We start from the raw sequence: 14,442 nt of genomic DNA, 5'->3' as shown, positions 1-14,442 counted from the left end.
GGTTTGCAGGTCAATGGGTAATCAAGGACAGTAAAAAGAAGTATTTTAAGCATGCACCTTCAAAAAGAAATACTGCCTTTTTCAGCGAAGGTGAGACTGGATAATGAGGCTATTTGTACCACTTGGTGTACTTTATAGACATTTTTGTGTGCATACATAGTTGAATTCGTGCTGGTACACCGAGGAAAAACAGGATCATGATGGACAAGTTGTTAAGTTCCTTTTTGTTTTTTCAAAGCTATAATATTAGAGACTCACAGTCAAATATCATGAAAACAGAAAGATTAAAAATTAAAAAAAAAAAAATTAAGATAAGAAAAAAAAAACTGTTGAAACTTGATAATTGATATATGAGTAATAAAACAATCCTACCTGTTCAGTTACACAGATTGTATTGATACTGTTAGCAGCTTTTGGCATAGTAAATATCATTGGAGTCCTACCTGCTGCGATTTGTAATATGCATGCATTGATTCCATTCAATTTCTACTTCCTATGGCCATTCTGTTCTTCCTGGGTGTTGGGTAGAAGATTCTTCCTACTATAGTCACCAACAGACTTAATAGTGTCATAATAAAAAAACAGTTGGGAACATGGGATGGGAGCAGCAGTTTGCCTATCACATAATAAGGAAGTTATGTTTCTGGGGGAGATATATATATATATATATATATATATATATATATATATATATATATATATACACAGTGCCTTGAAAAAGTATTCATACCCCTTGAAATTTTCCAAATATTGGCATGTTACAACCAAAAATGTAAATGTATTTTGTTGGGATTTTATGTGATAGACCAAAACAAAGTGTCATATAATTGTGAAGTGTAAGGAAAATGATAAATGGTTTACACATTTTTTTTTACAAATAAATGCCTGAAAAGAGTGGCATGCATTTGTATTCAGCCCCCTTTACTCTGATACCCCTAACTAAAATCTAGTAGAACAATTTGCCTTCAGAAGTCACCTAATTAGTAAATAGAATCCACCTACATGTAATTCAATCTCAGTATGAATACATCTGTTCTGTGAAGCCCTCAGAGGTTTTTTAGAGAACCTTAGTGAACAAACAGCATCATGAAGGCCAAGGAACACACCAGCCAGGTCAGGGATAAATTTGTGGAGAAGTTTAAAGCAGTGTTAGGTTATAAAAAATTATCCTAAGCTTTGAACATCTCACGGAGCACTCTATAATCCATTATCCGAAAATGGAAAAAGTAACTGGTAACTGCAGAAATCCACAGCTCAGGTGGGAGAATCTGTCCACAGGAAAACTATTAGCCCTTGTACAGAAATTCTGACCACAAAATCCGTCGGATTTTTTCCGACGGATTTTGTCCGAAACTGGTGTTGCATACACGCGGTCGGACAAAGTTGTCGGAAAATCCGATCATTCAGAACGTGATGGCGTTCCTTCGTTCCTACGGGACTACCAATTTTGGTATGTTTTGTCAACTGCACCTTTTATGTCAACCTAATGTGAAAAAAATTTGTTTTGATTTTTCTAAGCTCAAATATAACCTTTTGGATTGCTGTGTTCTACTTTAGTAACCCTTGCTCCATTTTTCTTGATATTTCTACGGATGTCTTGTTCCTCCAAGGACTAAAACAATGTGATGAAAAGTGGTAGGACACCACAAACAGATTCCAAGAGAACACTCAGAATGTATAATCAGCCAAGAGTCCATTCAAATCCCAATTCATGAAAAAGGTCAGTGATGTAAGATGTCAATGCAAGTAGCATTGGTTTGCAGGTCAATGGGTAATCAAGGACAGTAAAAAGAAGTATTTTAAGCATGCACCTTCAAAAAGAAATACTGCCTTTTTCAGCGAAGGTGAGACTGGATAATGAGGCTATTTGTACCACTTGGTGTACTTTATAGACATTTTTGTGTGCATACATAGTTGAATTCGTGCTGGTACACCGAGGAAAAACAGGATCATGATGGACAAGTTGTTAAGTTCCTTTTTGTTTTTTCAAAGCTATAATATTAGAGACTCACAGTCAAATATCATGAAAACAGAAAGATTAAAAATTAAAAAAAAAAAAATTAAGATAAGAAAAAAAAAACTGTTGAAACTTGATAATTGATATATGAGTAATAAAACAATCCTACCTGTTCAGTTACACAGATTGTATTGATACTGTTAGCAGCTTTTGGCATAGTAAATATCATTGGAGTCCTACCTGCTGCGATTTGTAATATGCATGCATTGATTCCATTCAATTTCTACTTCCTATGGCCATTCTGTTCTTCCTGGGTGTTGGGTAGAAGATTCTTCCTACTATAGTCACCAACAGACTTAATAGTGTCATAATAAAAAAACAGTTGGGAACATGGGATGGGAGCAGCAGTTTGCCTATCACATAATAAGGAAGTTATGTTTCTGGGGGAGATATATATATATATATATATATATATATATATATATATATATATACACAGTGCCTTGAAAAAGTATTCATACCCCTTGAAATTTTCCAAATATTGGCATGTTACAACCAAAAATGTAAATGTATTTTGTTGGGATTTTATGTGATAGACCAAAACAAAGTGTCATATAATTGTGAAGTGTAAGGAAAATGATAAATGGTTTACACATTTTTTTTTACAAATAAATGCCTGAAAAGAGTGGCATGCATTTGTATTCAGCCCCCTTTACTCTGATACCCCTAACTAAAATCTAGTAGAACAATTTGCCTTCAGAAGTCACCTAATTAGTAAATAGAATCCACCTACATGTAATTCAATCTCAGTATGAATACATCTGTTCTGTGAAGCCCTCAGAGGTTTTTTAGAGAACCTTAGTGAACAAACAGCATCATGAAGGCCAAGGAACACACCAGCCAGGTCAGGGATAAATTTGTGGAGAAGTTTAAAGCAGTGTTAGGTTATAAAAAATTATCCTAAGCTTTGAACATCTCACGGAGCACTCTATAATCCATTATCCGAAAATGGAAAAAGTAACTGGTAACTGCAGAAATCCACAGCTCAGGTGGGAGAATCTGTCCACAGGAAAACTATTAGCCCTTGTACAGAAATTCTGACCACAAAATCCGTCGGATTTTTTCCGACGGATTTTGTCCGAAACTGGTGTTGCATACACGCGGTCGGACAAAGTTGTCGGAAAATCCGATCATTCAGAACGTGATGGCGTTCCTTCGTTCCTACGGGACTACGTTCAGCCTAGTAGCCAATAGCTTTGCTCTCGTACTTTGATCTGAGAATGCGTGGCACTTTGTCTGATCGGAATTCTCTACAAACGATCGGAAAAAGTCTGATCAGATTTTGTTTTCGGAAAATTTAAGATCCTGCTCTCAAATTATTTCCGTCAGAATTACAGATGGAAAAAGTCTGATAGAGCCCACACACAATCGGATTTTCCGACAATATAATCCGATCGGAACGTTTCCATCAGAATTTCCGACCGTGTGTACAAGGGTTAAGTCATGCACTCCACAAATCTGGCCTTTATGGAAGAGTGGCAAGAAGAAAGCCATTGTTGAAAGAAAGCCATAAGAAGTCATGTTTGAAGCTTGCGAGAAGCCATTTGGGGGACCCAACAAATATCTCGTCAGATGAGATCAAAATTGAACTGTTTGGCCTAAGAGCAAAACGCTATGTGTGCCAGAAAACTAACCCTGCGCATCACCCTGAACACATTATCCCCACCGTGAAACATGGTGGTGGCAGCATCATGTTGTTGGGATGCTTTTGTTCAGCAGGAACAGGCAAGCTAGTCAGTGTTGATGGGAAGATGGATGGAGCCAAATACAGGGCAATCTTAGAAGAAAACCTGTTATGCCTTGTACACAAGGTTGTAAATTCCAACGGAAAAGGTCCGATCGGATTATATTGTCGGAAAATCTGATCGTGTGTGGGCTCTATCTGACTTTTTCCTTCGGAAATTCCGACGGAAAAAATGTGAGAACAGGATCTCCAATTTTTCAACAAAAAAATCCGATCTGACTTTTTCCGATCATTTGTAGAGAATTCCGATTGAACAAAGTGCCACGCATGCACGGATCAAATTTTGAGACCAAAGCTATTGGCTACTAGCTTCAATGTAGTCCTGTCATAATGAACGAACGTCATCACGTTCCGAACGATTGAATTTTCCAACAGCTTTGTTCAGCCGTGTGTATGCAACACCAGTTTACGACAAAATCCATCAGAAAGAATCAGACAGATTTTGTTGACGGAATGTCCGACCGTGTGTACAAGGCATAAGACTGGGGCAGAGGTTCACCTTCCAGCAGGACAAGGACTCTAAACATACAGCCAGGGCTACAATGGAATGGTTTAGATCAAAGCATATTAAGAATCTGTGGCAAGACTTGAAAATTGCTGTTCACAGGCTCTCTCCATCCAATCTGACAGAACTTGGGTTATCTTTCAAAGAAGTGTGGGCAAAAATTTCACTCTCTAGTTGTACAAAGCTGGTAGAGACCAGGGATGGGTCAAACGGACCCCTGTTCGGTTCACACCAGAACATTTGAACACCACAAAAGTTTGGACCCGAATAACGAACCCCATTAAAGTCAATGGGACCCGAACGTCAAAAATCAGTGCCCATTTTCAAGGCTTATATACAATTAATTGGGCATACAATGGTTATAGGGGTGCGGGTCCTGCCCTGTGGGATCAATAAAAAAAAGTTTGTGAAAAACGTCATTTTTAAATGAACAGTGATTTTTAGATTTTTAAAGTGAAAGCATAAATATGAAAAATTCCTTTCAATATAGTGCCTGGGGGGTCCCCTTGGTCTACCTGTAAAGTTGCAGATCTGTACCATGTCTAGAATCTGCTGCGGCAATAATTGCATTTATAAATCCCCAAAAAATGAAATTTTCCCTGCAAGCTGCCTTTATTTTGTTCAGCCACAGCTGGGGAGCCAGTGTGTATGATGAGTCCACAATATAGTGCCCTGGGACAAGATTAGATATTTTTGTTTGGCTACATTCTGGTGTCACTTTGACTTTGGATAGACGTAACTGGTGCATAAAAATTGGTCTTTGGGTGTCGGTGGCTCCTTCCCACCATAACCCTATAGAGCAGGGATATGCAATTAGCGGACCTCCAGCAGTTGCAGAACTACAAATCCCATGATTTAAATAACGAAGTGAAGCCACCAAAACTCAACGATACCACATCCCAAATATTTGATGCTAATTATAGAACATGGGAAGAGGTAACCAACCTCACAGACTTTTAACGGTATCGAAAATTACAAATTATAGAAGAAATCACATAGGGATCACTCAAAATAGACTTTAAATAAAAAAATCTTAGAAATTTATTATAAACAAAGCAAAAAATAACAGATTTTGCTAAAAAAAAAACATCACAAATACAAATCCATCCAGTACATGATGATTTTGAAGAATCATTTTAGAGCTCGGTCAGTATGATATGATGCTCAACATGTTTTACTCATAGACAAGTTTCTGCAGGAGCTTTAAATATCTATGACATATGTAATACTGTATGGATAGACACATAAAAATAATTATTAGATATAAGGTACATGTACAATATTGCGATCATGGTTCCCAAAGAGAAACCAAAATAAATATAATTACTACAGAAAACCAAAAAAAAAAAATATATATATATATATACAATGACTAGGGCATCTAGGTCGTTCAAGATCGAAGGGCCCCAAGGGTACCCAAATGGCTGGTGTTTTTGCCACGTTTGATGTGCCTGAGACACAGTTTGCAGATAGCAACAGTGCGATCTATTGCAGATGTGCTGAAAAAGCCCCAGACAACTGATCTTTGGGGAGTGGGCCAACAGATAACAGCTGCAGAATGTAATGGAATAGGGTGGATGCTCTCTACTCTTTCTTGATGTCAACCTCCTTGGGGTTGTGACCCCCTCACCTTCAGTTTCCTCCTCTGCTCTATCTGGCACCCAAGTTGCATCAATGACCTCATCATCATCATAATCTCCATCTCCTTCATCATCATCATCATTACCACTGGAGATAACTTGGCAATACACTATGGCTGGGGGAACATGAATGCTAATTTGTCTAACAGTCTTCTCCCCTCTCCGATCTGTCCCTCCTCTAGCTATACACTAATGTCAAGATTACTGACACAGTCTCACTACACTACACTGAAACTATATGAGCTGTCCCTACTCTACACTAATGTATAGACATGTGCAAAAGGAAAAAATTTGTTTAGTTTTGTTTCGTTTTAATTCGTTAATTCATTCATTTAGTTTAGTTATATTCGTTAACTTCCTTAAATTCCTTAAATTCGTTTTCGGATTTCGTTTAGTTTTCTACCGAATTCGAAAAATCGGCCACATTCGAAAATATTTCAACGAAATTCGAAAATATTTCTACCGGATTCGAAATGATTTCAACATGATTCGACATTATTTCAACCACATTCGAAAATATTTTGTGACCCGACTTTAGGGCCATGTATCTTGGGGTCACTTGGTGCTAGAAACTCCAAATTTGGATATGTTGTAGTGCTAGTACCATTGTGTTTGCATACCAAGTGACCCCGAGATACATGGCCCTAAAGTCGGGTCACAAAATATTTTTGAATGCGGTTGAAATAATGTCGAATCATGTTGAAATCATTTCGAATGCAGTTGAAATAATGTCGAATCATGTTGAAATAATTTCGAATGCATTCGAAAATATTTTGTGACCCAAATTTAGGGCCATGTATCTCGGGGTCACTTGGCGCTAAATACTTCAAATTTGGATATGTTGTAGTGCTAGTACCATTGTGTTTGCATACCAAATTTGGGGTTTCTAGCTATAAGTAACCCAGAGATATGTGGCCCCAAATTCGGGTCGCAAAATGTTATTAGTTAATAGAGCAGAGAATGACATTTTGCAACCCGATTTTGGGGCCACATATCTCGGGGTCACTTATAGCTAGAAACCCCAAATTTGGTATGCAAACACAATAATACTAGCAATACAACATATCCAAATTTGAAGTGTCTAGCACCAAGTAACCCAGAGATACATGGCCCTAAATTCGGGTCACAAAATATTTTTGAATGCGGTTGAAATAATGTCGAATCATGTTGAAATCATTTTGAATGCAGTTGAAATAATGTCGAATCATGTTGAAATCATTTCGAATGCGGTTGAAATAATTTCGAATCATGTCGAATTCATCCGAATTCATTCGTTATATTTCTTTCGTATTCGTTGTAATTTGTTATTTTTTTATTCGGACATTCGGATGCATCCGAATGTCCGAAAGATGCAAAATTCTGCCGAATTTCGATTCGTTACGAAACGAATTGCACAAGCCTACTAATGTATGTATGAATGACACGGTCTCACTACACTACTGTGAAACTATCTGAGCTGTCCCTGCTCTAGCTGTACACTATGCAAAGCTGAATGATGGTCCTCACTACACTCACACTATCCCTAGACTGCCACTAAACTAATATTCTACACTGAAAATTAACGCAGAATAGCACAGTATAACACACTAACCAACTAATAGCACAGAAAAGAGCCCTGTTCTCTCTCTCTCCATGCCGAAATCACACTGAAAATGGCTGCCATTGAAAGAATACTTTTATACTAAGGGGCGGGAATGAGACATGATTGGATAAAGTCATGATGATAGTGTCCAATCATCACTCTGACAGTGCTCTGCGCCCTGATTGGCTGAAGCTTTCACTGCTTCAGACAACCAGGGCTTGCAATGCACTGTTCAGCCCCGCAATGCATTGTGGTCGGTTCTGGCGGCCAAACAGATGGGTGACCAACCCGTTTGTTTGGCTTTTCACTGAACAACAAAAGTTTTGCCCGAACTTATGCTCAGGTCCAACCTGTTCACTCATCCCTATTAGAGACATACCCAAAAAGACTCTCTAGTGCTGAATTTGACACTGACCTGTTACCTCTTTGATACAGAGACAAGGCAGAGCGAAGTATCTTGGGACATGTAGTCCAAATGGATGGAATTTGCCCTCTTGTCGTAGTGTTTTACGTCACCATGTTCTTGATGATGGAAAGTTCTGAGAACTTTCATGTGACCATGTGTATGCAAGCCAAGCTTGAGCGGAATTCCATTGGAAAAACCATCCAAGATTTTTAGGACGGAAATTCCGCTTGTGTGTACGGGGCATAAGGTTTTACCTACCTCCTCATAAAAATGTATCAGATTTGTCTGACAACTTCTGTCTTTCATGAATTAAATGCTGTCTGCTGCTTAAAGTGAAAGTAAACCCTGTTTTTGAACTTGTACCTACAGGTAAGCCTATAATAAGGCTTACCTGTAGGTACAGTGAATATCTCCTAAACAACTGCAATTCATTGTCCATGGGAGTTTTAACGAGTCTCACCCCAGAAGTATACAAAATATACAAAAAATGTACAAAAATTATACTAAAACAGAAATGTTACATACATTTAAAAATATATGTATACATGATCATATATATGCAAATGAAATTGGAGATTTATACTCCTACATAGGAAGGCACGCAGCACATGACCATGCATACTGTCCCTTTAACCGCTTCAGCCCCAGAAATTTTTTTGCGCTATAAACAAAAAAGAGCGACAATTTTAAAAAAAAAAAGCAATATTTTTTACTTTTTGCTATAATAAATATCCCTCAAAAATATATAAAAAAAATTTTTTTTCCTCAGTTTAGGCCGATATGTATTCTTCTATATATTTTTATTTTAAAAAAATTGCAATAAGCATATATTGATTGGTTTACGCAAAAGTTATTGCATCTACAAAAATAGTTTCATGGCATTTTTATTATTATTTTTTTATTAGTAATGGTGGCGATCTGCGATTTTTATCATGACTGCAACAGTATGGTGGACACATCGGACACTTTTGACACTATTTTGGAACCATTGGCATTTATACAGCTATGCCTTCATTTCAGGACTTACATATATCCAACTGTGCTTTTGGTGTCGCATAGGAGGCCACATCAAGAGCGTCTGGTCTCCCTCCTTCTCCACAACACTTGGGTGAACTTTGTGGACCATTGGGTAACTTTGTCTGGCTTGCCATATTGAACATACCTGGAAGACCTACTTACTTTATCTTATTTACTTACCTGTTATATTGCTGTAGCGCCGGCTCCTGAAGAGCACGCATTATGTGTTTTTGAAATTTAATGTTGCACCTAAACCACAGTTTGGTGTGGGCTTAATTACTTCAAATTTTGACCTCAACATCAGTCTGACTAGACTAAAGGGTGTTCGGCCTAGCCATAGGGGGCGCTGTCACTTCTGGCAGGCATGGAAACACAGTCTAGTTGGGAGCTTTAAGGTTACTTTCTCTCAGGGCCAGCCCAGTGGGAGTATCACTCTTGCTGTGCTTTCTGGGAGAGGGTATTTAAGATGTGGATGTTACGTGTTTCGGGGGTCCGGTCCAGAAGTATGTTCTGACTGCATGGTCCTGGTCCTCCTGACCAGCCCCCAGGACGCCTATGGCCTGGGGTGCGGATCCACCTGACTTTACGTCTCTGGGCTGGCTAGCCAGAGGTTGAGGAAACTGGAGGAAGGATTCGGAGGAGGAAATGAAGTCATGATGAAGTCACGTGACAGGTGACAATACGTGTAGGAATACGAGGAAAATAGCGCCAGTCGTGTGGGGTGTCAGTACTATCCGCCAGGAAAGGTATATACTCTCTGGATCTCTGTAATCTGTTGTTTACCTTACAGCAGTAAGGGGCCATTTCACCTGGTGTGCTGTGAACACTGAAGAGGCACATGAGTGTTAATTCATTTGTATTTTTACTGGAGAGGCACCTAAATAAGTCACTGAATATCAGCAAATTTCATCCTGTTTATGGACTTTAATTATTTGCTTGTTTGCACTGTGTGATTCACGGTTCTTATCCATCGATTGTGTTGCTTTATTTCACTTGTTTTTAATGCACTTGATTGGATTTGCTTATTGATTAATTTTTTTGCACTTTACGATTGCACATATGGAGGCTGCTATTTATACTATTTGATCTACAGATTATAATATGCAAGAATGATATAGTTTTATTGTGTTTATCTAGGCACCAGGCACTTTGAATAGTTGTATTTGTTTCCTTGTTTTGAAGGACTGCTATAATTATGATATCATTTAATTTTGTGGGGTTTGCACCCCTGCAATTTAGTTTTTTACATATACACGTGATTCACTCTATATTCATGCACTAGCCACTTTAATTTATTCATTTATATTTTGGTAGCGCAACACCATTTATTGATTTTTATAATCATAAGTCCATATTGTGACGTTGTACGTGTGCTTTTTTTGTTTTGTTTTTTAATCCCTCTGTCTTTATCTCCAGATACCCTGGGGATATGAGTTTTTTATCTCATGAAACACATAGAGATAATGAGCACAGATCATCCTTTGATGGAAGATTTTCAACTTTGATTGTGTCAATGCTGTATACTTATGCACTTTTCACTGTTGGTAAATATATATGACAGTATATCTTTAAATGTATGTAACATTTATGTTTTGGTATAATACATTTTTGTATATTTTTTATACTTCTGGGGTGTGACTCATTAAAAGTCCCCCGGGCAATGAATTGTAGTTGTGTATGTACTATTTGGGACCGAGACACGCTCTACCTGACAGACATAATCTCCCTGCGGCCAATGAGAAGGCCAGAGGATGCAAAGCCAGAAGGAAGACCAGGTGAAGATTAAGCATGAGGTAGGCATTTCAAAATGTGATAGTATGCGATGCCTTTCAGGTTAAAAAAATTGGCTGCGGCTTATTACCGATTTAAAATATTTTTTTCCAGTATCTTCCCAAATATAGTTATTTAAACTAACAGGTCTATAGTTACTAAGTAAAGACTTTGATCCCTTTTTAAATATAGGTACCACATTGGCCTTACGCCAATCCAGTGGCACTATTCCAGTAATTAAAGAAATAATTAGAAACAATGGCTTTGAAATTACAGAGCTCAATTATTTTAGGATCTGTGAGTGTATGCCATATGGTCCAAATGCTTTATTCATCCTTATTCTGTCTAAATATTTCTGGACCATATCAATTGTGAACCATTGTGGATCATTTGGGGCTGTGTCAATACATCCCCATTATGGACATGAGCTTTCCCATGCTCCTTTGTATACACAGAGCTGAAGAAGGTATTTAATACATACAGTATTCTCTTTTTCCCCAGTCCACCCATAATGCCTCAGCCTCATCACACTCTCCATTAACTAGGTGCTCATTCACACTCACTTTGAGATCACTTCTCACTTAGAGACAGACACCACCACCTTTCCTCTTTACCCTGTCTCTGAAAGAGAGCATAGCCAGGAATATTAATAGCCCAGTGATGTAAAGAATGAAGCCAAGATTCAGCAGTACCAATAAAATCGTACTTCTCTTTGTGCACCAGAGCTTCCAACTCACCTGTTTTGCTTGGCAGACTTCTGCCATTGACGAAAAAACATTTTAATTCATTGTCACATTTTGTACATGTATTTTGCATATTTTTTTATTTTAATACAAATAGTAGGGATGAGCCGAACACCCCCCGGTTCGGTTCGCACCAGAACTTTCGAACGGACCCCAAATTCGTACGAACTTTAGAACCCCATTGAAGTCTATGGGACTCGAACGTTCGAAATTAAAAGTGCTAATTTTAACGGCTAATATGCAAGATGCTGTCCTAAAAAGGGTTTGGGGACCTGGCTCTTAGCCCAGGGGACATGGGTCAATGCCTAAAATGTTTTTAAAAATGTCCGTTTTGGCGGGAGTACTGATTTTAATGACGATTAAAGTGAAAAAAAAGTGAAATATTCCTTTAAATATCGTGCCTGGGGGGTGTCTGTAGTATGCCTGTGAAGTGCCACGTGTTTCCCGTGTTTAGAACAGTCCCTGCACAAAATGACATTTAACGGAAATAACATAATTTAAAACTGCTTGCGGTTTTAATGTTATATCTGGTTCCTGCAATATGGTTGAAAATCATTGAGAAAAATGGCATGGGTAGCCCTCCCTGCCCATTACCAGCCCCTTTGGGTCTTATACACATATTAAGGGGAACCCCATACCCATATTAAAAAAAGGAAATGTGTGTGGCCCCCAGGCACAGACAAGACAGGGACTGTGTAGGTTTGTTGTGTTAAGTTGAATCTGTTTGTAATTTTCAACTGGTACATTTTTAAAGTGTAGCTCCAGTCAAAAAAACTATTTTTAAGCTTTTTGGAAAACATAGGGAAGGGTTATCACCCCTGTATAATTTGTTTTGTCGTCCATCTTTTTTCATCTCACTTGCTGTTGTCTCCTTCCGTTTGCAAGTAGGAGATGTTTGTAAGTTGGATGTTTGAAAGTAGGGGCCTGCCCTATATGCTCTGCAGAAATGGCGGAACAAGGTGTTGGTTTTGCCACAACATTGTAAGCCCTCAAAGTGACTCTTGGTGGGCGCTGGAGTGCCCTGCTGTGAACGATTATATCAAGAATTGTAATTACATGCCATTGTTGAACAGTGGTAGAAAAATTGACCTTTGGTGGTTGTGGTGCTGGTGCCACAACACTATAAGTCCTCACAGTTACTCTGGGTGGGCACAGGAACGGGCCCTCCTGTGAAATATTATATCAAGAATTGTAATTACATGTCCCTGTTAAACAGGAGCAGAAAAATTGGGCCTTAGGCACTGGTGCCACCACACTGCAACCTCTCCCATATACTCTAGTTTTAGTGCAGGAATTAGCCCTGCTGCAAAGCATTGCATCAAAAATTGTAATTAAACGCCCCTGTTAAACAGGGGCAGAAAAATTGGGCCTTAGGCACTGGTGCTGGTGCCACCACACTGCAACCTCTCCCATATAATCTAGTTTTAGTGCAGGAATTAGCCCTGCTGCAAAGCATTGCATCAAAAATTGTAATTAAACGCCCCTGTTAAACAGGGGCAGAAAAATTGGGCTGATGGCATCACCCAGAACCAGAAATGTTCTTCCAACATATCAGCGGAGGAGGAAGAGGATAGACAATCAACATAACAGGACAGTCACTCAGCATCAGCATAGGCAGTCTTGAAGGGATGTGATATTTCAAAAAAAATTATTCGGTTACATCAGCTTCAGGTGCTTGGTAGCTGTGGGTGATCCAAGACTGATTCATCTTGATGAAGGTCAGTCGATCAACTGATTCGGTGGACAGGCGCACCCTGTGATTGGTAACAAAGCCACCAGCCGCACTGAAGGTGCGTTCCGAAAAAGAACGCTGGATGCAGGACAGGCCAGTAGCTCAATTGCATACTGTGCAAGCTCTGGCCAGTGATCCATCCTCAAGACCCAGTAAGCCAGAGGATTTTCGGTGGGAAAGGTGTCCAAATCTGACCTTGCCCCTAGGTATTCCTGCACCATGTAAATCAGACGCTGGCGATGGTTGCTGGAACCGATTATACCTTGGGGCTGCGGACTAAAAAATTGTCTGAAAGCATCAGTCAGACAGCCACCTTCTCCACCGCTCCTTCTGGCCGATGCCTCAGCAACACGTTGTCCAGGACCAGGAGTTTGTAACCTCCCAGTCTCTGGGAACGCGTTGCACAGAGCTTTCTGCAAGGCCTCCCGGAGATGTCTCATCCTCTGCTCCCTCTGCGATGGCAAGATAAGGTCGGCAACCTTACCCTTGTACCGTAGATCAAGGAGAGTGGCCAGCCAGTAATGGTCCCTCTCCTTGATCCGAAGAATACGAGGATCCTTCCGCAGGCTTTGCAGGATCAGGGAGGCCACGCAGCGTAGGTTAGCTGAGGCATTCGGTCCGGAGTCCTCTGGGTCACTAAGGACAACATGATCCGCAGCTACCTCCTCCCAGCCACGTACAAGTCCACGGGTTTCTTGGGACTGTAAATCATCCCTACAAGACTGCTGCTGCTGCTGATGCTGAGTGCCAGCTTCCACCTCCATGCTGACACAATCATCCTCCTCCTCCTCTTCCTCCTCCTCATCCTCTTCCTGTGTGATGGGTGGCACAGCAGGAACACTGTCTGGATAAAGGGGGCCTTGGGAGGCAAGGAAGTCCTCCTCTTCCTGCCTCTGTTCTGCCTCAAGTGCCCTGTCCATTATTCCACGCAGTGTATGCTCCAAGAGGTGGACAAGAGGTACAGTGTCACTGATGCATGCACTGTCACTGCTCACCATCCTTGTGGCCTCCTCAAATGGTGACAGAACAGTGCATGCATCCCTGATCATGCCCCACTGGCGTGGTGAGAAAAAACCGAGCTCCCCTGACCCTGTCCTGGTGCCGTAGTCGCACAGGTACTCATTGATGGCCCTCTGCTGCATGTGCAGCCGCTGCAGCATGGCCAACGTTGAGTTCCACCTGGTGGGCATGTCACATATAAGGCGGTTCTTGGGCAGGTTCAACTCCTTTTAAAGCTCAGCCAGCCGAGCACAGGCATTAAATGATCGTTGGAAATGCACACAGAC

Source organism: Lithobates pipiens, unplaced genomic scaffold (assembly GCF_037356315.1).
Source record: "Lithobates pipiens isolate NorthernLeopardFrog02 unplaced genomic scaffold, aLitPip1_a1.2 Scaffold_3, whole genome shotgun sequence".
In the NCBI taxonomy this organism is placed as follows: domain Eukaryota; kingdom Metazoa; phylum Chordata; class Amphibia; order Anura; family Ranidae; genus Lithobates; species Lithobates pipiens.
Note: the sequence above shows the minus strand (reverse complement) of the source record.